A 25060-nucleotide genomic window follows, 5' to 3' on the forward strand; every position below is an offset into this window, starting at 1 on the left:
GAAAGTTTGCGAGGAAATATCTATACCCGTTAATTATGAATCCATACAATGGTGTGCTTCTCAGAGTAAAAATCCTCTGAAATAACCCTACCTGCGTGATTTCCGAGGTAATGCTTCCTCGTTACTCTCTGCTGTGTCCAAGATTTTCTGAGTTTCGGAAGTATTATCTGGTTATCCTTCCAGCCCCGCTACAAACCGGCCGGCCGCCGCTGTATTGTGTTTCAGCATTCAGGTGCCCCGACCGTCCGTCTTGGCTACTTCTTGTGTCAAAAGGACCAGCACACCTGTGCGCGCTTTTCTACCCAGGGCTTGAGTTACAGCATTTCGTTTCCCTTGGCGTTCCTACCTCTACTAGTACAGGCAATCATTCATTACGCCGTTTTGATAATAAAGACACTCCGTCCCCTTTCATGCAATAAGCGTTAATAACTATTTACAAGGTGTACGTCACAGTGTCAGTCTTCTTTAAATATTCATATACACGATGTACAACCTATCAAATGATAACCAATTCTGGTTGTAAGTCACGGCAAAGTATGTAGACGAGTGCTTGTAAGGTGCGAAATTATAGCCACCTTACCGTGTAAGTATGAAAGATTTTGTTGCTCAACTTGAACTTCAATTTTTATCAACTTTAGTAGTCTCTACCGTTCCCTTTACTGCTTTCTCGATGTACTGATTAATTCAGGATAGACTACAATCCTTTCTCGCTCTCTACTGAAGTACTGCCTCCATTTCATGTCCATCAATTTCAGCAAATGCAGTTTGGTTTCTGGACAAGTTGTAGACAACCTTTCACTTCCTCTATTTTATACGAGCTACATTCAGAATTACATAGTGCCTTGCAGTCAACATTGACTAAAATTGAATGAACCTCTCATTATGAAGAAAAGTGTGTGCTGTTTTGAAACATCATGGCTCATTAAAATGTGTTTCGGCCTGGCTGTCGAAGCTGGAGCATTGCGTTTTACATACCGACTGAGCTATCCGGACACCACTTACGATTCGGTCTCGCAGCACTGCTTTTTCCAGTACCTCTCTCCTACTTTCCTAATTTCACAGAGTTTCTCGTGCGTGCCTTGTCGGATTAGCTTTACTGCACCCTAAGGGATTACATCCAGAACGAGTTTTCATTCCTCTGGATGCTCTTTTGAAACCTCCTGGCAAAGTGAAACTTAACGTGCGATTGGAACTGGAACCAGGTATGTTTCAGATCGCAGGCTATGATCTTTCCAATTTCCTATTTGCTTTTTTAGTGACACCATCCTTACAAGTGGTCCCTCGTGTTCTGTAAAGACAGTTTGCAACGGTAGGAGTTGTAGGTAGACATGAGCAATAAAAATTGCGGTTTGGAAACGTTTCCCCAAAATTTCAGTCGATAACATGAATAACCTGATAGTATCAACGTCAAAGACGATTTAATTAACACAATTGAAGACCTAGGATGTAAACAGTAGTAAGCTACATTTTGGTTGTTTCGTATCGTCAGGCACTAATCTTTCAGTAAATTCTTATAACTAAGATATTGTACGTACATCCAGTGTGATATTTGTACACCAAATTGCATGTACTGTGAGCTGCGACACGGAACTTCCCCGACAGATGACAGTGGTCCGTATGAGGAGTTTCAGCTTTTCTATCTAACGGCAGCCCGCAAATATGACAGTTAACTGCGTTATTCTACAGATCTTCATTCTCCTCCGATTTTGCCATGGGAACACTGTCGGTGTAAAGCTTATCAACCTCCCATGAAAGTTTTACGTGCTCAGTGTGCAGGCAAATTGCTGGACTATCTCCGACATAAGATATATGGCGGCTGAGACTCGAGTAGTAGGACGATACAGTTTGTTTCGCTGCCGCATATGGTACGTGTTTTCCCGTAAAGGTGGTATGTGAGGTCGTGGGGTCACTTTCAGAGCGTGTAACATGGCCGATGAGGCCCTCAAAGTCGGCAAACACCACAAACGGGCATCGCTCCTGGTAGTGAGCATTTTTAAACTTGATGAATTTGTTTTCCTCAGTAGGCATAATAACACGTACCGCCTCCTTGGAAGCGCAATCTACTGTACTAGATGTGCCGCCAATAACTTGTCGATGGAAAAGGCAATGAGGAATCTTAAGCAAATATGCCGTTTGCTCAGCTTGGCGAAAAGGAGTCGGGACATGTTTTTCATCCAAACATAGTGATAATTATCACCTTCAGAGAGCAGTAACACGATTACATGCATCTCACTTTCACCTGCAAATTTTCAGAAATGGAGGTGTCGACAACAATATGCTTGTCCTGCTCACCTGACTTGCTTTTCTTCTCCAGACCATAAATATGAACCTGTATTCTGGTATTCTGCGTTTCAAATTTAGGTAGGCCCTGGATCTTGACAGGAAACTAGATATCATCAAAGTTATAATACCCACAAATATTACCTACATGGTATGTAATGGGACCCTTACGATCATAATTTCTCTCCAAAGACAGGATTGACGATGCAAAAAAAGGCTGATCCTTTCTATTTTCTAGGAGCTACAGTCTGGAACCACGCGACCGCTACGGTCGCAGGTTCGAATCCTGCCTCGGGCATGGGTGTGTGTGATGTCCTTCGGTTAATTAGGCTTAAGTAGTTGTAATCTCTAGGGGACTGATGACCTCAGAAGTTATGTCCCATAGTGCTCAGAGCCATTTGAACTTTCTATTTTCGACGTTAATGTATGCCCCCTTATAAGCTATATCCTTAGGGAGCTTAATGTAACTAGACCCTCCATTTACCTGGTCATAGACATGTGTATGGATAAATGCTTTAGCTGACGCTGTCACTTCCATCTCCGAAAACTGGGCCAGTACAGCACTCAAGGTGGATTTACGAAACCACTCAGCGATTGATGTGCTCCAAGTTGCCACGCTATCCCTCCCCCCCCCCCCCCCCTTTCTCCAAAGATAATGAAGATTTGTAGACTAGTCTCTTCAATGCCAAAGGCAACTTTGGAGGGAGGTGGATGCGATAGTTCGACACAGAGCACCGAACTGCTCTGCTACTACTACTTTGAGGAGCACCGTTTCCAGGACAGGATGGCACGCCCTTAGAAACACGACAGGGTCGCGGTACCCTCCTGCTGAGAGATGGTAGCTCCTTCCTCGACCCAGAGACGCGGTGCTGTGGCGGCTGTGGCAGGGGTGGTGGCGAGGGCGGGGGCGGGGGCGGCGGCGGCTTCCTGCGCGGCGACTAGTGGCACCCTTGCTGGCGAAGCACGCTGCGCAGGACCACATGTCGATGTAATAGGCTTCGCCGCCACTAGTACGCGAGCCACGCCGTATTGCGCGTATTGCCCCCTGACGCATCCACTGTAGAATGACGAAAAAAAATTAAGTACACTGTTCTAGTTATTGCTTGCTGCTGCTACTGCCAGGACAGAAAGATTGCTGATTATTTGGGTCCACGACGTGAATATTTCATCGACACTGTCTAGAACGAAAGATAGATTTCTTAAAGAAGAAGAAAAGAAACCCTCTATACTACAGACACAAACAATTCCATTTTTCCACTTACATAACTGCTCTACTGTCTCACTGGGTGCCAGGGACTGCTGCCGCAGTAGGCTAGGAGGTCTAGCCTCTCTATAATTCTTGCTGTAACAAGACGTCGGCGTTGGGCGTCGAGTGGAGGGATGTGTTTTATACTATCGATCTTTCGTTTAAACTCTATTCCATCGATTTCACCGACCAACAGGATGCTGCAAAGTAAAAAATAAATAACTACTCCATACATGTGAAGAATAACTATTTAATTAATTTGCATAAATTTATATATCAACATTGTGTTAGTGGGAGGGTGTGTCTGAGTGGGTGACAAGGAGCAGAACAACAGGTTAAATGCAGACCAATAGGTTAAGTTGCATAATTTTTATGTAAAACGCAGTACAATACTTTAAGGGGATGGGTGAGAAAGAAGAATGCCCCACAAATGGCGTTCAAAAGCATGTGAAATTCGAAAAGTGTAGCAGAAAATGGTGGAATTACATAAATAATTACTTAATTTGGTATCAACAGCTGTACAATAGTTTAAGCGAATGAGGGTGACATGGAAAACCACTTAACAGAACAATCGAAAAGTGCTGACAAAGGGCCAAACATTAGGTTACGACACCCATAGTAAAGTGCTGAACATTAGGTTATGCAATGTGTTTGCCCCATGTAATTACTTCTTACAAGACCTACATGTTTCCAAACAGCAGAGAATGATGAGGAAGAGAATTCCAGCCCCCACAAACTGAATTTTTTATAAATAAGGAATATACTCTTCAATTTCCTGTTATGAGGTTCTTCCTCTCCATCAATTTCCATATATTCCATACACTGCCTTGAATCCCTTAAATTGTTGAAATAAAAAACATTCCACACATTGTCCAAATTGTTTAAACAATATTCCATACACAGCGACGATTTCCCTCCAAGTGACTGATTAAGTGAGTCTTTTTTCCGCCAATTTCTGGGAGGGAGGTTGGGAGAGGAGGGGGGGGGGGGGTTACCAGAGGGTGAGAGGTTAATTAATTGATCAATTTAATTAAGTAGTCAATCAAACTGATAAGAATGAGAGGGATTATTCCAATAACTCACATCTGAAAGTGTGCTTGTAGCCGCGAGGGGGAGGGGGTAAGTTTGAGGTCTCCTGAGGGGGGTGTGAGGGGGAGGGGGTGGGGGAACAATAGGATAAGTGCCTGTCAATCAAAAGGAAGGATCCTTTTAACAGAACAATAGGTTAAGTACCTGTCAATCGAAGGAGAACAATAGGTTAAGTACCTGTCAATAAGAGGAGATCAATAGGTTTCCCACTGAGTGCATACCTGCCCCTGACGTAGGCAACCCGCACTAACACAAATCCGCCACAACGGACATTGCCCTACTCCTCCCGAGTAACGTATTCAGGTGCTTTTTGATGCTATGCCACAACTTCTCGTGGCTCTGATTGGAGCATGTGGTGTCACTACTCCGTACTGAATTTCCACAGTCGCAGTGCATGTACAGGTCTGTAATGCTGATAATCTGTGCATTGTCGTGTCTGTAATCGTTGGAATAAATTTCATTGTGATCACATTTCTCAATACTGGTGTCTCACTGTTTACAAGCAGCTGTGTGTTACTAAATGGCATTTCGAAATTCATTCAGACAAGAATAATGAAACACAAGATTGCACAAGTATGGGTAGACATCCAGTACGATTGGCAGTTATACTGTATATCTTACATCTACCATCCTTACGTAGCAACATGGACAGCACGCAATTAATTCGGCTCTTAGGGTACAACTAAAGAAACACGTTTATTGATAAACATATGAACGAACAGTTCACATTTTTGACGTAAAATAGAAAATAATAGGGAATATGCTTAGTCGCACAGTCTGCAGCGCCTTGTCACGGACCGTGCGGCTCCCCATCGGAGGTTCCAGTCGTCCCTCGGGCATGGGTGTGTGTATTGTCCTTAGCGTATGTTGGTTTAAGTTAGATTAAGTAATGTCTAGGCTTAGGGCCCGATGACCTCAGCAGTTTGGTCCCATAAGACCTTACCACAAATTTCGAATACGCTTACAGTGAGAAAGTCGCGCAGCTTTAGTCCCGTTCGAGGTACTTGGTCGGCGTCTGGTCGACGTGCAGGTTAGCCGATGGGACGTTGGCAGAGCGCCGGCAGTGGATTAGAGACAAGTGCTGAAATAATTTGCTGCTGCGGCGAATGGAAGGTTATGATGGGCTCGGCCAGGCGAAGACGTCCAAGGCGATGACCGGGTGGTGTTAAGGCTGGAATTGAGTCCTGGGACTGACTGAGTTGATGTCCAGTTGCAATTCTGGGTGGCAGTGGAACTGCTGCTGATGAACGCTACCGACAGATGGGCTGCTTGGGGGGGGGGGGGGGGGCATGTCATGCCTGGAGCGTAAGAGAATGCTGTCGGCTAATGGTCACGTAGCATCTTTAACAATCGGGCGCAATGATTTCCATGAAATGATACGTGACTTGCGGACGCACGAGCGTGACATGCTCGCACCACCGCTTTTGGAAGTGTGTAGTGCTGATGGCTAATGTCAATGTCTCTACTAGAGCCAGCTGGAATTTGGGATGTATGCAGTGTGACGTGCTGCTGTGTACTCTTACACATATCGGTGGGTTGCTGATGTGGTCCTCCAATATTAGTCATCACACAGTATGTTCGACCACATGTGGCTGGCTTCGTATTATGATGCTAGGAGTACGGCAACACAAACGGCCGCGGGTCTATGCTGTGGTGGCGCAAGTGGCGAGGCGACTGGCATGGTCACCATTATACGTTTTCAGTTTTCGATTTTTGATTGAAACTAGAAAATATCAGGAAACATTTGGATCAGGAGATGTTGGCAATTATGTTACGTAGTGAGTCATAATTTCACTACAATACGGAGTTGCATTCACTGCTGTAGCTTCACGTGGCATACAATACAGGCAGATTACCCATCCTACTACGAGAGATGCTCAAGACTCCTGGACACAGAATGTGGGAGAGTTTCCATCGATAGAAGATCTTGTCCTTGCGCTTAGGCATACCGTAGAAATTTTTTGTACGAACCTTGCGATAATATACATAGGTCCAAATGATAATAATTAATTAATAACCGATAACAAAGTCAAGCTCATACTGCAGTCCTTACTCATATGGTTCAAATGGCTCTGAGCACTATGGGACTTAACAGCTGAGGTCATCAGTCCCCTAGAACTTAGAACTACTTAAACCTAACTAACCTAAGGACATTACACACACCCATGCCCAAGGCAGGATTCGAACCTGCGACCGTAGCGGTCGCGCGGTTCCAGACTGAAGCGAATAGAACCGCTCGGCCACACCGGTCGGCTCCTTACTATTACTGACGTGTCATTCCCACAACATTATTTACTAAAAATGCCCTATTAAGGTTAACAAATGAATACATGTAAGTCAACGAATGTTGGTGGGGATGACCTGTGTGTAACAAACTGCACTCGGCGTGTGCAAGTAAGAAACTGTCGGGAGTACTCATTCAGCAGTTTATCTCAGTCTTTGATGATTTTAATATGTAAGTTGTTATCGAATGAATAACATATAGTTTTCTCCCTGATTAATAAACCAAACGACTAAGTGCAAGGGTCTTCTTGACACGGGAAAACAAGTAACATTAAATAGTACTGATACAAGAAGAGCCAGTGCAATGCTCGTGGCTTTCTCAAAATAATGAGTTATTTATACTTGTATTTGTCTAGTGTCCACAAGGAAAATGCTGACACAGTGAAGTTAACCAATTGCGTATACAGCAAGGTACATTTATTTATAATAGGTCACTTCAGCAGGACAAGTTTTACGAAGAGTTAAAGAATCATGAAATCTAAGTCAAGACTGATGTTAACAGTTATTTATTTGCTATGATGATTGACATAAGCCAAAATGAAATTAACCGAGAGGAAAGATCGATCCAACTCAAATCAAATTAGTAAATTATGCTAACTCAGTGAGGTGGTACCAAAAAGTGTGGAAGGCTGCATGAAGTAAGCACAGCAAAATCTGTTTATCAGAGCAGCCCGTGAAATCAAAGTTCACGTTATAGAAAGAAGCTACAGATTTAATCAAAGTAACGGACGCAAGTGTCATGGGAAAGTAAGCAAGTAAAGAGATGCGGAGAGCATGGATCGTGCTACCTCAATTGTGGCACTTACATTCCCCTAAACAGCTAGTGTGCGCCAGTCAACATCAAGCGGTTGCCGGAGATAACGTCCTATCTGCGACGGTCTGGAGCAGAAATGCCCGGAAACCAAGTTCACAGAACTCATCTCGCTACTTTCAGTACTCTCGACGTGCAAGGGACAACTTCATGCTGTTGCCAACACAAAGGGATAGAACTGCTGCTAAACTCATGAAAACACGAGGGAAAGCATACGTAAGTTCCCTACTTTCGCGTACAGCACGCTCATTTTTAACACTAAGTTGGTACTGGGCTGAAGCAGTGTCTTCATAATCTGTCAACCTTACATGCCAAGATCGCTGACCAGAGCGACGGAATACCATTGTAGAACGAACGCAAATGACTCTCCCATGCTCGTCCGACGGTGCTGCATCGTCTGGATGTTTGAAGTGCATGCAGAAAGGCGAAAATGTCATGCTCGACTATTCACTGGGACCTGTGGGATGGCCGCGGCACTCACTGACCACAGGGGGTACAGGCGCGTGCCTGGAATTCAATAGCCGTGGAGCGGATCGCTTCTTGACTTCTGGAAAACTACCTGTATCCCCCGAGGAGGCCTTCTTGACCTAATGAAATTCACAGACCGCCTTCTGCCTACAAAAAGCACCATAGAGTTGTTTGCAGTGTCATGCCACGCCGGCAGGGTGAGCGCAAGGCCGCCTTTCCAAAACACACTGTTCCAGTATCCGTACTAAAATAACCGCAAAGTAGCGGCAGAAAATTAATTAATATCGCATAGCTAAATGTGTCAGTAACATCACAGTTTTGAAGTTAAGAGCAACAAATATGTTAAAAGGGCTATTGGTACTATTAGATGCGATATCAAGTGATTTTCAATAAAAAAAGACAGTTACATCAGTTAAAAAAAACCGCGCTCGGTATTATGATAACATATCACGTACGTAAATTGACATATAGACTTTCACTGGCTCTAGTGTTATTGATTTTATCTTCTAGCTAGACGCGTTTTCCTTAATTAACACAACTGACAAATAAATAAGCTGGGACCCATGTCCTTAAATCAAAACATTGTGAGCATTCTTTTAGTGACAGTAGCAGCAATTCCCGTGACCGCGCTAACTTTTTCTGTTGAAAATAGCGTTGTTAGAAGCTGTGACCTTCGGAGAGAAAATTCCAGTGGAGACCATGTTGCATCCTTAGAATACATGAGAGAAATATACCTCTCTTCCCACAAACAGTGAACCACCGAGTGCTGACTGTTAGGATTTACTCTCGCAGTTTATCTACGGTAGTAGTCCACGTAGAACTTGAAGTAGGGAACAACATATGGGTTTAGCATATACACGTATTGAGGCAGACAATTTCCTTCTTTTTGCAGTGTGGTTTAACAACTGTGCCACCTCCATTGGTGTGGAAATTAGCGAAGTGGTGGAACGGTATTCAAAAATACAAAGTCAGGCTCGATCCATTAAGCCTTTTTAGATAGCTCAACCAAGCAAAAATCATTCATCAATTCGTAACGAACACTGTGTTTTATCATCTTCTTTCAAAGAAAATTCAGTGTCATTGGTAGATATCAGTCAACCCGCACATTTTACGGATTTCGCTACTATTTCTTCAATCAAATTTCGGAGTACTGAGCTTTCTAGTAGTTTTGCTTCACAGATGTTAGTGCTTTAAGTATAGTGTTAAATAAATATTCCTCATTAGAAAGGCAGATTTCCGTTTATTACTCTTGTGCATCCCTGTGGCGTACAAGAGGTAACATTCGAATTATCCACTCAAAAGAATAAAATTGGTGATAGTGTTAGACCTAGTCTACATACTCTCCCTACAACGTGATACATTTTTCCCTACAATGGATGTCTTGACGGACAACTTTCTTGTTGCAGCTTACATTTGTAGCATTTGGCTGTTTGGAATACCTTCAAGCTCGAAAATCGCCTTGTCGTTCTGGAAATGCCTATTACGAAATGGTTTCTTTATCTGAGAAAAGAAGAAGAAGTCACTCAGGGGAAAGAGGGGTGGGTGGGAGGGGAGGAATGCGAAAGCTCAAAGAAGCCACATATGTGATGTGTAACTGTGTCCTGTGGAGAAGGGGATGAGGCGTTGTCGTCGAGCAATAACAACAGTTGGACAGCTTGCTGCGACACTTCCGCTTTGCAGACTCCCGTCTCCTCGTCAGGAGGTTTCGATAGTACTCTTCCGTGATTGTTTGCGCCTTGCAAGCTTAATATCTCAGCAACAATGCATAGGTGTCCGAGTAAAGACTCAGAATCATTTTTCTCTATGGTGGTTGGATCTTTTCCTTGTTGAGGATTGATAAGTCCATATCCTTCCATTTCTCATATTGCTCCTTTGTCTCTGAGTCATGTGGTACGCTCAGACTGTTCCATGATGACTAATCAGCCGAAAACGTCACCTGAATTGGTCTGTTATAACTGCAACATTTCCGAAGGTGCCTCAGTTCGGCAGGCTTTTTGAATATATGAGAACTGTTGTGGATCTCTGTGGGCTACGACCTTTGTCAGATGCAGAATATCTTATAATACGTTGAAAACTGATTCTTGACTGAATTTCACTTCTTCCTTTATCGCCTCGATTGTGATACGCTGGTCTCCAACACCAGGTCCCCAGTATCTCTTGCGATCCCCGATCTACCACTTCGTTCTTCGTTATTGAAACTTATTTCCACGAAATGGAAGGGCCTGCAGTACCTAACCACCATGTCATGTAATGGTGCATACTTAAGGTACACACCCACCAAATCTCCATGCAATGATGATACGTTGTTCCCCTGCAAATGCAGCAAGCGAGCTACCGCACGATAGTTCACTTTATGAATGGAATGAAAAGGCTCGGCGTTTTAACCACAGGCGAACCAATCAGACCACACCGCCTACCATGTCATCGTCAGCCAATGACTCCATCGAGATACGATATGTCGGGACGTACCGTCAGTATACCGCTCTCCTGGCCAATGTCGGTTATCAGACCTATTGCCACTAATGTTGTGTCAAGTAGGTCCGCAGCTGGCACCATGTTCCCTTCCAGTCCTCTCACAAAGGAAAAGTCCCTGGCGGGAAACGAACCCGGGTCCCCCACATGGCAGTCAGTTGCTCAGCTCAACTCAGCCACGGAGGTGTACAATTTATCAGTGGACTGTGCCTTTTTGTTCTCGTTCTTCTAATGGCACTCTGCGGTACTGTAGCGCGGAAATTTCAATTTGTATCACGAACGCAGTGATGTAACTGGAAAGAAGCAAAAAAAAAAAAAAGAAAGGTATGTAAGGCTTTCTTTTGGGTATGGTAATTAAAACTTTATGACTACCCATAATATATTATAATATTCATTCCAGTTATGAAGTAACAATTATTTTCTCTGACATCGTTGCCGACAGCAGGAGGCTTGTTATGACCCCTACAAGAAGCACCTCGTTCATAGCCGTATTGCTGACAACTACACGAACGTAAGTGAAAACCGCAACACACAGGATGGCCTAAACGAAACTAAAATTTTAGGACGTGTGGAACAGTATATCTGCCATATATTTCCTTCATACAATTGCCATACTCCAGTAACCATCGCTGAGTTTCTTGCTGTCGGCAAAACAGCCAAAATGAAGCCAAACTAAGAGATACAGCCAGCCTGCGTGGCCGAGCAGTTCTAGGCGCTATAGTTTGGAACCGCGCGACCACCACGGTCGCAGGTTCGATTCCTGCCTTGGGCATGGAGGTGTGTGATGTCCTTAGGTTACTTAGGTTTAAGTAGTTCTAAGTTGTAGAGGATTGATGACCTCAGAAGTTAAGTCCCATAGTGCTCAGAGCCATTTTTCAGAGATACAAGAGCCTTGAAATAGAGGCGAAACTTGAAAGTAAGCGTCAGTTTTTCTCTGTCAGTTCGGAAAGGATTAATATTAAGTATTCTACAGAACATTCTGATATGGCAGAAGTGCGGTGGATACAGGAGGGCAGAGTGCAGCGATGAGAGGTTACAACAGCAATCAATGTGGTAATAATATGGGCGACCTCAGGTTAGTTCATAAGTCCCTAATGGAACGCACAGCTTTAACAATTCGGCCCCGTCTCCCGCATCCCAGACTGGGGTCCTTTATGTCAGCGTCGTAGCGGATTCTTCATATTGTTCCTGTGACCAATCACTAGATAACAATTTTGTTAAAGACACTTTCACTTTTCTATTAGCCAGCTTTCGAGTCGCAGCAGGCTTATTACCAGGCGGCGGATGTTCACAGGCGCTTCATAGAGTATTTTATACCAGATGCAGACAGTTTATGGGTACGTGGGGACGTTGAACACTCGCTGTGTGGCGGTGAACCTGTAGAGGCTGAAAACCATCTAATAGAGGAAGAGAAATTAAAACTGTCGTTAGAAAGTGACTGGTAACGGTACCGGTACAAAGCATTTCACATTTAGGCACAGTGGCAGGTTCAAGAGCCGTGCTGAAAAAGATGAATGGATAAGATGAAAAACGCCATTATGTTGGCCTGCACTGTTCCGATACAACAACCGCTGCAAACGGGAACAGAGAAGTGGGGTTGTAGTTCGCATTTTGTGTGACAATATAAAGTTATTTCGAATCCTAGAGAAACTACTGCATATTAATTTAGGTCCCACTCTGCGTAATCTCAACCACCAAGGACGTTTATTTGGGTATGGTTCAAATGGCTCTGAGCACTATGGGACTTAACATCTGAGGTCATCAGTCCCCAAGAACTTAGAACTACTTAACCTAACTAACCTAAGGACATCATACACATCTATGTCCGAGGCAGGATTAGAACCTGCGACCGTAGCGGTCGCGCGGTTCCAGACTGAAGCGCCTAGAACCGCTCGGGCTTGATTTGAGGAATCTCAGCAACTTGGCTCCGTCGTGTTGAAGGCAGTCCGATGAACATAGCCACGTCATTGAAATGGCGGTGTGTGTACAAATCAACCCCGAAGATCGTGTGGGAAACGCCGGAACTTCGCTATCTTGTATGTAGTTGATTGCAAGGTATTCTTCACTACCCTCCAGCTGCTCAGATTAACGGTTTGTGAGCTTCCATGTAAACCATTTAGAGAGAATTTCCTAAAAAGCAACTCAACTTCTCCAGGACGTTACCAGGGTCCGACTGCAACGTTTAGTGGCTCACATTATGCTCAGTTCTAAGCATTTGCGTCTCTGCGATTCGTAAAGCTACAGTATTCTGTCAGTACACTAATGAAATTTTCATTTACTACCAGTCTTAATTATAAAAGTAACCAATATTGGCTTCCACCAAATTACTTAAAATATAAAAACTACTTGCTCTAGCATTGTAAAACCTGAACTTATTTAAATAATTATCAATTGGTGCAAATCCATTTGAATTAATTATTACTGTGGAATCAGTGTTAATCGAGTTATTAGTAGTAAATCCATTAATGGCTGTGAAGACTGAAATTAAAGGCGAACGAGGCTAGGCTACAGGCAGCACATGGTCACGTCACTGCTTCTAGCACTTAAGCTTTGTAGGCCTGTAATATACTAACAGTACAAAAAATTTACATGGAATTGTAACTCAATTATTGTTTCCCAATCTACTTTGCAACAAATGAAGTATATTAACTTGGCTGAAATCTACGATTGTCATCAACTTTAAAGTGAAAAAAACTATTAACAACAAATAACATGTGTCGGAAGATCCTCGTAAGACACTACCTTTTGCATGACTCCTCTGATTCTCATTCTCATTCAAGAATGAAATTATGATACATAGCAGTTACTCTGAAGATAATAATAACGCTTACAGCGTTGCTTGTATTGTATCAAAATAACCAAAATCCATTATCCCACAAAACTCATTCAGTCTCTCATTAACTGTTATTCTAACTTCAGATGTGCACTTAGAAAGATATTCGCACATCACTTAGTTTATCAGAGTTTGATGTTTACATATTGTACAACCACATTCGTTCCGTTGTGCGGGTACTAGCGGTGGCTCTGCTTTGCAACTGTATACAAAATATTGTTTGTTTGAGCGACCTGTGGTTGGCAAGTTCCCTTCTGGTGGGTGGCTAAGGTAAGTGAGTGGGCGCTGAGCAGCGTTCCGAGTCACTGCCGTGAGCTGTGAAAGGAGGTGAGGTAGCTGTCCGGCTGGCGGCAACGGCAATGCGCTTGCCACTTGGAAACACCGTGGCGGTTCGGTAAGCGATGGCGTCTCCTGCTTATGGACCCAAACTGAACTGGCTAGTTTCTGACTGTGGTAAAATGGAAGTTTCGAATATTCACTGAAAACATGAAAACGAGTTCCAGACAGGCAACATAAAAGCAAAAGACAGCCCTGATATTGCGATAAAAAGACGAACTAACTCAACTTACAGGCTTGTACATAAAGTAATTATAAACGAAGTTATTAACATTATGACTGAAAGTTGTTCATAAAATGAATAATATATGATACCCTGAAAGTAAAAAATGCTTATGGTACACATTGGATATGGCTTGGTGCTAGTTAAAGAATGATCGTGGTTTTATTGTTGTTGAACAAGTACATAATCCGTATAAATGATTTACTGATAATTTCGTGAAATGCTGTCAAAGATAAGATTTCTCAACATGTGTGCTGACGATTAGTGTCAGCATGATTAATTTGTCACATTAACAAATTTTTTTGCTTATTTAATGAAATTTACTGAGTTAATATTTGTGGTATCATCTAATGCATAACGTGGTACTGTAGTAGCAAAATAAATAAAGAAATGAACTTCACTTGCTTTTCAATGTTCCGTTTACAGCGCACAAAATCTTAACAAATATTGAACATTCAGCATTTAATAATGTCGTATGAGATTCCTAACTATCTAAAAGTACACTGTGTGATCGAAGGTAGCCGGAAACCCCAAAAAACGTACGCTTTTCATATTAGGTGCATTCTGCTGCCACCTACAGCCAGGTACTCCATGGAAGCCACCTCAGTAGTCCTTACACATCGTGAGCAGAATGAGACGCTCCGCGGAATTCACGAACTTCTAATGTGGTCACGTGATTGGGTGTCACTTGTGTCATACGTCTGTAATCGAAATTTCCAGACTCCTAAACATCTCTAGGTCCACTGTTTCTAATGTGACAGTGAAGTGGAAACGCGAAGGGACACGTACAGCACGATAGCGTACAGGCTCACCTCGTCTGCTGACTGACAGAGACCGCCAACAGTTGAAGAAGGTCGTAATGTGTAATAGGCAGACATCTATCCAGACCATCAGACAGGAAATCGAAACTGCATCTGGATCCACTGCCAGTACTATGACAGTTAGGCGGGAGGTGAGAAAACTTGCATTTCATGGTCGAGTGGCTGCTCATAAGCCACACATCACGTCGGTAAATGTCAAACGACGCCCCGCTTGGTGTAAAGACCGTAAGCAGTGGACGATTGTACAGTGATAAAACGTTGTGTGGAGTGACGAATCACGGTACATAATGTGGCGATCCGATGGCAGGGTGCTGGTATGGCGAATGCCCGGTGAATGGCATCTGCCAGCATATGTAGTGCCATCAATAAAATTCGGAGGCGTTGATGTTACGGTGTGGTCGTGTTTTTCCTGGAAGGGGCTTGCACCCCTTGTTACTTTGCGTGGAACCACCACTGCACAGGCCTACCTTGATGTTTTAAGCACCTTCTGGCTTCCCACTGTTGAAGAGCAATTCGGCGAAGGTGACTGCATCTTTCAACACGATCGAGCACCTGTTATAATGCACGGCCAGTGGCGGAGAGGTTACACGACAGTAACACCCCCCCCCCTAATGGACTGCCATGCACAGAGTCCTGACCTTAATCCTACAGAGTACCTTTGGGATGTTTTGCAACGCCGACTTCGTCCCAGGCCTCACCGACCGACATTGATACCTCTCCTCAGTGCAGTACTCCGTAGAGAATGGGCTGCCATTCCCCAAGAAACCTTCCAGTACCTGATTGAACGTATGGCTGCGAGGGTGGAAGCTGTCATCGAGGCTAAGGATGGGCCAACACCATACTGAATTCCAGCGTTTCTGATGGAGGGTGCCACGAATTTGTAAGTCATTTTCAGCCAGGTCTCCGGATACTTTTGATCACATAGTGTATGTGTAATGTACATATGTATAATCGTGAGAACGGTTGTCTAGTTGTACGCTGCTCCATCGAATCTAGCAGTCCCTCATATGAACAAGTTTCAAATAGGCGTGCAGACCCGAGTACATAGTGTTTATGATGTATGTGTCTTTGTTGCAAAGACTGGATCGTAAGGTGTGAACGTTAGAATTATTTCGATGCGCACTTAATTGGGTGTATACCAGTGGGACTCTGCGTGCTAGTATACCTATGAATGACGGACCTTTTGCGAATGTTAATTTTTAATGTATATAGTCTTGAGTGAACTACTGAATTTAGGGATTTAGTTCAGGTCATGTGATTTGGTGCACAGTTCACTGCTTTTGATTCACATTTCGTTAATGCCAGCGAACGCTCTGCTTGCCCTGCTCAGTTAATCATTTCATTTCTTGTTTCTTTACTGTGTGGAAACAGTAAATAACAATGGGAACAGCGCGCATGGTGCCACTACACGGAGGAACTTTGTGTCTGAGTTGAATAAACTAATAACGAACATTTATGCCATGGTTCTAGGCTACTTCATTTTCCTAAGTGATCACACTTTTAACATCTCCTTTATGTTATTAACCCATTAATTAACTTGTATTGTTACAACTGCATCGATTGGCCTTTGCTAATTTAATGTCTCTTATGACAGATCGATGCTTCTTTCAGGGCTCACAGCAACAGTGTGTGGCCGAACCTCTACATCTACATCTACATGGTTACTCTGCAAATAACTTTTAAGTGCCAGGCAGAGGGATCATCGAGCCACCTGTACAATAATACTCTAATATTCCACTCTCGAACAGCGTGCGGAAAATACGAACACACATATATTTCCGTGAAAGCTCTGATTTCGTTTCTCCCTACGTAGGTCAGCGTCAATAAAATACTTTCTCATTTGATGAAGAGAGTTGGTGTTGGAAATTTCGTGAGAAGATTCTTACACAACCAAAAACGCCTTTGTATTAGTGGTGTCCATCCCCAATCCTGTATCATGTACGTGGCACACTTTCCCCTGTTTCGCGATAATACAAATTGTGCTGCTCTTCTTTAAACTTTCTCGATGTAATCCAGTAATCCTATCGAAAAGAGTCCCAGATCGCGCAGCAGCACTCCAAAAGAGGACGGACGAGCGTAGTGTAGGCAGTCTCTTTAGTTGTTCTGTTACATTTTCTCAGTGTTCTGCCATTTATGGTTCAAATGCCTCTGAGCACTATTGGACTTAACAGCTGAGGTCATCAGTCCCCTAGACTTAAAACTACTAAAACCCAACTCACCTAAGGATATCACACACATCGATGCCCGAGGCAGGATTCGAACCTGAGACCGTAGCAGCAGCGAGATTCCGGACTGAGTGCCGAGAACCGCTCGACCACCGAGGTCGACTCTGCCAATGAAACGCCGTCTTTGGTTTGCCTTTCCCAGAATATTTTCTACGTCTTCTTTCCAATTTAAATTGTTTGTAATTGCAATTCCTAGGTATTTAGTTGAATTTACGGTCTTAAGATTACACTGACTTATCGTGAAATCGAGGTTTAACGGATTCGTTTTACTACTTATGAGGATGACCTCACACTTTTTGTTATTTAGGGTCAATTGCCAATTTTCGCTCCAGTTAGAAATCTTTCCTAACTTTTTTTATACATTGTTTTGATGTTCTGAAGAGTTTACTAGCCGATAAACGACAGGATCAGCTGCAAACAACCTGAGACGGCTGGTCAGATTGTCTCCTAAATTGTCCATATACACTCCTGGAAATTGAAATAAGAACACCGTGAATTCATTGTCCCAGGAAGGGGAAACTTTATTGACACATTCCTGGGGTCAGATACGTCACATGATCACACTGACAGAACCACAGGCACATAGACACAGGCAACAGAGCATGCACAATGTCGGCACTAGTACAGTGTATATCCACCTTTCGCAGCAATGCAGGCTGCTATTCTCCCATGGAGACGATCGTAGAGATGCTGGATGTAGTCCTGTGGAACGGCTTGCCATGCCATTTCCACCTGGCGCCTCAGTTGGACCAGCGTTCGTGCTGGACGTGCAGACCGCGTGAGACGACGCTTCATCCAGTCCCAAACATGCTCAGTGGGGGACAGATCCGGAGATCTTGCTGGCCAGGGTAGTTGACTTACACCTTCTAGAGCACGTTGGGTGGCACGGGATACATGAGGACGTGCATTGTCCTGTTGGAACAGCAAGTTCCCTTGCCGGTCTAGGAATGGTAGAACGATGGGTTCGATGACGGTTTGGATGTACCGTGCACTATTCAGTGTCCCCTCGACGATCACTAGTGGTGTACGGCCAGTGTAGGAGATCGCTCCCCACACCATGATGCCGGGTGTTGGCCCTGTGTGCCTCGGTCGTATGCAGTCCTGATTGTGGCGCTCACCTGCACGGCGCCAAACACGCATACGACCATCATTGGCACCAAGGCAGAAGCGACTCTCATCGCTGAAGACGACACGTCTCCATTCGTCCCTCCATTCACGCCTGTCGCGACACCACTGGAGGCGGGCTGCACGATGTTGGGGCGTGAGCGGAAGACAGCCTAACGGTGTGCGGGACCGTAGCCCAGCTTCATGGAGACGGTTGCGAATGGTCCTCGCCGATACCCCAGGAGCAACAGTGTCCCTAATTTGCTGGGAAGTGGCGGTGCGGTCCCCTACGGCACTGCGTAGGATCCTACGGTCTTGGCGTGCATCCGTGCGTCGCTGCGGTCCGGTCCCAGGTCGACGGGCACGTGCACCTTCCGCCGACCACTGGCGACAACATCGATGTACTGTGGAGACCTCACGCCCCACGTGTTGAGCAAATCGGCGGTACGTCCACCCGGCCTCCCGCATACCCACTACACGCCCTCTCTCAAAGTCCGTCAGCTGGACATACGGTTCACGTCCACGCTGTCGCGGCATGCTACCAGTGTTAAAGACTGCGATGGAGCTCCGTATGCCACGGCAAACTGGCTGACACTGACGGCGGCGGTGCACAAATGCTGCGCAGCTAGCGCCATTCGACGGCCAACACCGCGGTTCCTGGTGTGTCCGCTGTGCCGTGCGTGTGATCATTACTTGTACAGCCCTCTCGCAGTGTCCGGAGCAAGTATGGTGGGTCTGACACACCGGTGTCAATGTGTTCTTTTTTCCATTTCCAGGAGTGTAGTTAAAGAACAGCAGTGGGCTAATCATGACGACACAATCTACTCTCAATCCTGTCTCACTTTAGGCCAAAAATTTAAATCAGCAAGATACTTTTACTAATTAAACTGTTGACCATGGAAACTACAACAACATGGGGAAGGCTGGCAACAAACGACAAATTAACTATACTATTACATGGTCGATTATGCAAGCGATAAGAATTTCAGAGCAAAGCGGCAAAGTAGGTAGGAGTAATGCCATACCAGTGCCGTATATATGGAAAGATTATGGAATTGATTTTTCATTAAAAATATCAGCTAAATAATAGTTGTTTCAGAGAAGAACGATTTATGCCTAAGATGAGAAGTAAAAACATCTACAAGCATCGGTCGGAATTCAATAGCGACAGTATTGTGACCTACCAGAACTGTAGTTTACTGTTTCGTAACATTGCTGTGAGTGTTGCTCAGAATATAACAATTGTCATATGACCATAGAATCGATGTGTTCATGAGAGTCATGCCTAACGCTATGCTGTATCTTAAAGAGTCCCACGCAACTAGCACTCAAGAGAGGAGACATATTTTTCACTCGGCCGTGCAGTACAGCCACGTCATGTACCTTATGCCAGAAAGTGGGCTTGTTTGCAGCGAGACGTGCCTCCACACGGACAGAGCGACAACGTGTGGAGCAACATGGATGCCTGCAGGCTGACCATTTAATGCGACTTCCCTTGTTAGAGGCAGCAGATTGTAGGACACGGACAGTACTACGCACAACGACCACACTGGACACAAGAGTCATAACATGTCGTGTTTTAGAAGTGTCCCGGTTCTGCATACAGCATCACAATGGATGCATCTGTGTGGAGGTTCTGATGACACTTACAAACTGCATTTCTCATTGTCATATGAGCGCAGCTCCTGGCATTCACGACACTAACACTTCTGTTTTGCATAGCCTGTTATTTATACAGCAGCCGTCGTAATGGTGTCGCATTACAGCCGATAGCTGTGCCATATTTTCACTTTAACCTGACATTATTTTTCAACAAGTTAACACAGAATCGCATTCTGGTAGCCATGTCTTGTCCTGCTTGATGCAGAGGATGTTCTACTATTTCGCAGGCCTACATGTTCAAGTCTGCAAACCGCGGAAAACATCTACCCATAGGTCGCCGAGAGTCTTGAGCGGCATCAGTGCCAGCCACTACGATGCCGACAATCTGAAATGCAGTTGAAAGACCATGGAATGACATGCCCGTATCTGTGATCCAAGCTCAGTTTAGAGCCACAGTTGCTACCAAATGTGGCTGTAATAAATTTCACGCCCTGTATACTCCCACATCAGCTACAAATTTAAACACGTATTAACCCTACTACACTGTATATACACCATAAATAAAATTTCGTTATTTGCTATCCTCTTCACTGTTGGAATTTTTATGGCCGGCAGTTTACTCGTATTACAACACACATTAACAACTGATTATTAAATAATTCACATATTATGATTGAATCATAACATCAAAGATAGTTGTCTCCCCTTGTTGCAAAAAAATTAAAGTACTTCAAATATAATTATGACTGTATTTTAACGTAATTTACAAACATTCGTAAATCATTTTACATGTTTTATTTAGACCGTTACAGCAGCGGTAAAAAATTCTGCAAGATCTTTCTTTCTTACTTACATACATTAATCTCCTCGTGTAATCGTAACAAATTCTATCGGAAAAATAGTTAACTAACAACATCTGTATTTATTCACGAGATGTATTTCGATATATCACGTCCTTGGTACACCATACATTTCAGTCACAGTTATCCTAATCAGCGTTCAGATTTCACAAATGATCGTGTTCATTGAATACTAGTGGTAAGTGAGTATTTAGTGGGTGATTCAGTTCTTCGCTCAAGTATCACATCAAAAGCAGGAGGTGACACTTCGAATAGTTTACGATGTTTGTCGTAGTCGAGGGCCGATCGCATTTTTGACGTGGGTGACATGCACGCACGTGCAGCGTGGACGTGGCTGTGGTTACGGAATGCTGCCGCTGCTGATATGAAATTTTCCTCATTAAGCCCTGGTTAGCTTTCGCCCCCTCCACAGCCCTAATGAGGCCGGTATGCGAACGAACCTCGTCCACCAATTTGTACCAGCGTCGCGATATTGTTAGCGGCCGGCATACCCCCGCCACCTGGCCATGGCATCCCACCGCTCCCGTACACTATCCACTTTAATGCACGTTGAAAATTTCACGAACTCTGCAGTACCTGATATCCGACCTGCTCCACTTGATAGTTGGCATGAGGGATCGTCGTGTAATAGTAACTATAGATATCACAACACGTCAAAGAGTAACATAAACACGAAAAAATTTTATTCAACTGCTGAATGATATAGCAAGTTGGGTCGTCTCTCAAGGAAGAGTTCTGATTATTTAATGGGATAGTGGCAATAAAATCGAAATATTGCTCAGATGGACGGACACAGTTAATAAAGGGCAACATGAAAATTTATGAATCAGAATTTAGAACCATGGTAAGATCACTTTAGTATACCTAAAACAGCAGTAAATATCAAACGATACACACCTGCTTCAGATTAGGTGCAACGTCAATCATAGCAAAGTGTTGGTCTTCAATGGATATTATAGCACAATCATAAAAACAAATATAGCCCAAACCACTCTAAATTTTGGTCTGTGGTCAGAGTTATCAGTGGTATAAAAACTAATGCTAAAACTCACGGTGATGACACAGAAACAGAAATAACAATAACAGAACGAAAGCTGAACTCCAGAATTCTGCCGCCACAGTTGTCCACAGTGGAAAAACTAGGGATACATATCTTATTGTTTTATCACTGCGAATATGAATTAATAAATAGCAGTGGTGTTGAAAAGTAGCTGAAATTTTTGAAGCACATCGAGGCCTTAGTGCAGGAATGAGTGCTTGTCGCGTTTTATACAGATTTTTAGAGTGAAAGATACCGAATCTTAAATATAAATTACCGTAGATGATTTGGGAAGTGAACACTTGCCTACAACAGGAGAACAATACAAGCCACACCAATCTACCAAGCAAGTACCTTAATGCATAATTTTTTTGAGCTGCCAGTGTATGCATCAACTGTCATTTTCAAATTTTAAGTTCTAGTTATTATCCTGCAGTTAAGCACTGGATTTTGAATACTTGAAAATCATGAACTACGGTTAAGCGTTGTAAAATTGGGGACGTAAGTGGAAAAAGATGTAACATCTGCAACACTGTATTTGGGTTGTTTGGGGGAGGAGACCAGACACTAAGGTCAACGATCTCATCGGATTAGGGAAGGAAGTCAGCGGTGCCTTTTCAAAGGAACCATCCCTGCAGTTTTCTGGAGCCATTTAGGGAAATGACGAGAAACCTAAATCAGGATGCCCGGACGCGGGATTGAACCGCCATCCTCCCGAATACGAGTCCAATGTGCTAGCCACTGCGCCATCTCGCTCGGTAACACTGTATTTACTTTTGGTATAATAGAGGGGTGAATGCAGAGTAGGCAGTTCGAAAGATTTGAACTGTGTGGAGTGAGTGCTTTTGGGAAAAATAAGATATTCTTGATTCACCAAAGATCTTTCTAGCATGTATGATTTTCCACATTAGGGAAGCATCGACTACTGATATAAGTGATGGATTACCATTTAACCATCATGTGACATTTTCATTGAACGGGCTAGGTTCAGAGGTCTGGTGTAGGAGTACTTCATCCTCTAATTCGAAACAACAAAAATCAATTGAGTGACTGTTATTACAGTTTTGTTTAACGTCATCAGGTCCCTCATTGAGCATTCCTATACAATACTGTTACTGGTGACGAGTTATGATGCCATTATCTCTAACTTCCTAAGAAGAAATGAAAGGCTGAGTCCTATCAAAAGACGTAAACTCGAGCAAAGAGTAGTGTGAACATAATATTTTCCATCAGATAACGCCAAAAGTGTGTTTTGCACTAGGAATTCTTCTACAAGGGTGTGACTATTACAACTGGAATTTATTGCCAACAATTGAGGCACCTTTCGGTCGCGGTGCAAGCAAATCGCCCGCAAAACTACATCAAGTGTGATACAGCGTGATAACGCACTCTACTGACATGGGAAACAAAACTATCCAGTAGATTGATGGGGATGTCATCTCTCGGCCACTTGTCCCTCTGCTCGTATACTCGTAAAATTTTACCTTTCCCAGTCTTGATCGATCAACCGTCAAGGCAATTCATTTCTAGACGAAAATGTTCATCAAATTACACTGTTTTAATGACATCGTTAGAACCTGTAGCTTTCTACAGGCGTAGAATTTGTAAATTACTTTAGTGTTGTCAGAATGTTTAGATACTGTGAAAGAATATACTGTTGCTGATTAATTTCTCTTTGATGATTACTGTTGTGTTCAATAAACTAATGGGAAACACAATTAAAATATTCACTGTACTAGTACAGATTAAATTCAACTTACAAGACCGACATTGGACTGTTGATGACTGGAAACATGTTGCCTTGTCGGACGAGTCTCGTTTGAAACTCTATCGAGCGGATGGACATGCACGGGTGTGGAGAGAACCTCACGAATCAGTGGAACCTGCATGACAGCAGGGGACTGTTCAAGCTGGTGGAGGCTCTGTTATGGTGAGGGGCGTGTGCAGTTGGAGTGATATGGGACTCATGATACGTCTAGATACGACTCTGCCGGGTGAAATGTCCATTGTGCATTCCGACGGACTGGGAAAATTTCAGCAGAACAACGCGACACCACACACGTCCAAAATTACTACCGAATGGCTCCAGGAACACTCTTCTGAGTTCAAACTTTTCCACTGGCCACCAAACTCCCGAGACTTGAAAATTATTGAGCTTATCTTGGATGCCTTGCAACGTGCTGTTCAAAAGAGATCTCCACCCGTCGTACTCTTACGGATTTATGGACAGCCCTGCAGGATTCATGGTGTAAATTCCCTCCAGCACTACTTCAGACATTAGTCGAGTCCATGCCACGTCGTGATGCGGCACTTCCGTATCTTCCTTACAAACTCATCAGAATCGTAATCGTTAGCTGAGCGACTTTCCCCGGTGACTGTCAGCTGTCGAATGCCATGTCGATTTTCCACTTTGATAGCCAAAATTCGGTCGCTGCAAACAAGTTACTACCGCCAAGTTGTTTGTTAAATGCAACTGCTTTTTCCTTTATAATCGGGCCACTGACTGGACTTCCTTAAGTACGTTGTTGTATGAACCATCTATAAACAGCTACGTCCAGTTCTTCATTCTCATTATTTCGCATAATCTTCCGTTTTACCATCTCACTAGCCATTTGTGTTGAGTACTGTTGACTAACATCTTCTTTCTTTTTGATGACATAAATAGTCGCTCGTCCAACACTGAACTCAGCAGCAATGACTTTCTGCGAAGAACCTCGATTTAACTTACCTAAAATTTCGAGTTTTCTCTTGAGGTCTAGCGTAACGTGTTTCCTTTTAGAAGACATGATTCAGAACTGTAAAGAAATCTACAATTTCAAGTACAGTATATAAAGCATTGTTTAATTAAGCATTGTTGCGCACGATAATTCATTGTGCTCGTGTTTTTGGGTGTGCGCCGGATTACTGAGAGGCCTGACTGCTGAGGGTGGATTAGCGAGAGTCTAGTGTATCACATTCTCAACACTCTCCGATTATTCCTACAATTCCTCGTAGATATCTGTGCAAAAACATAATCCGAACGGATCCTTTACGGATGCTTTACATAAGATTGAATCAGAAGAAGCTACTTACAGAAAAATACGTACACGGCGAAACGCAGTCATAAATGACTGAAACATTTACGACATTAGAACAATGGTGGTCTTACCCACATCATCCATAGGAAATGTGAGATACATCCACGAATACACTCAAGAGACCATGACCTATATGAGAAAATATGGACGACCTTACTTCTCCATAACATTCACATGCAACTCGTCGTTGTCAGAAATCAAATAACGCCTAAGGTACAGACAAGCCCCCATCCACTGAGACGACCTAATAGTCCAAGTTTTCCGCCAAAACCAGATTTATTGAAGCCATCC

The sequence above is a fragment of the Schistocerca americana genome, chromosome X (assembly GCF_021461395.2).
Source record: "Schistocerca americana isolate TAMUIC-IGC-003095 chromosome X, iqSchAmer2.1, whole genome shotgun sequence".
In the NCBI taxonomy this organism is placed as follows: domain Eukaryota; kingdom Metazoa; phylum Arthropoda; class Insecta; order Orthoptera; family Acrididae; genus Schistocerca; species Schistocerca americana.